Consider the following 650-nt stretch of genomic DNA (forward strand, 5'->3'; position numbering starts at 1 on the left):
ATTCAGTCATACCAACACAACTAAATGAACTTGGATCACATACAAACTGGCTAATGGATATAACTTTCATGTAATGTAAACATCTATTTGAAATACTTTTGAATATTTGAATGATACAGTAACAGGGAAAAGAATAAATGGGTATGGTTATTTTCTTTTTTAACTCTGCAAGGGAAGATGAAATATATGATATTATAGATACATGACATTATACAGTAATCTTCAAGAAATCATATCACATTCCTATATACTGCAATTAAATAATCTACTTGCCTTGTGGAATTGTTTATTTTTAGCCAAACATTTTATTATAACAGGAACTAGATAAACATACAGTACATGAATACAAACATTAAATGAAGGGGTGAGATTCTATTACAGTCTGCATTTACTTAATGAATGGCTTCTTTGTGAACTGGTTTGTCACCAGGTTTATGCAAAAAAACTATTGATGCACACTGATTAAAATGTATTCTTGGTATATAAGAAAAAACAGTTATTCAGATTTTGGTGGTGATCTGGATAGAGAACAAAATCAAAGGTATATTCACTATAACAAGTTACTGCTTGAAATACTTCAATGGGTCACATTTCATTTTATTAGTACTTTTTCTGTAAATATGATATGCCATTGGAATCACATGGCAAAC

The 650-nt window shown here is 29.4% G+C and overlaps 1 protein-coding gene across 1 annotated transcript in view; it reads right to left on the reverse strand.

Moving 5' to 3' along the window:
• LOC119587160 overlaps window positions 1-650 on the reverse strand; it is a gene marked incomplete in the record, with an annotated part of 3,329 nt that overhangs the window by 1,515 nt on the left and 1,164 nt on the right.

The sequence above is a fragment of the Penaeus monodon genome, chromosome 22, assembly GCF_015228065.2.
Source record: "Penaeus monodon isolate SGIC_2016 chromosome 22, NSTDA_Pmon_1, whole genome shotgun sequence".
Lineage (NCBI taxonomy): Eukaryota > Metazoa > Arthropoda > Malacostraca > Decapoda > Penaeidae > Penaeus > Penaeus monodon.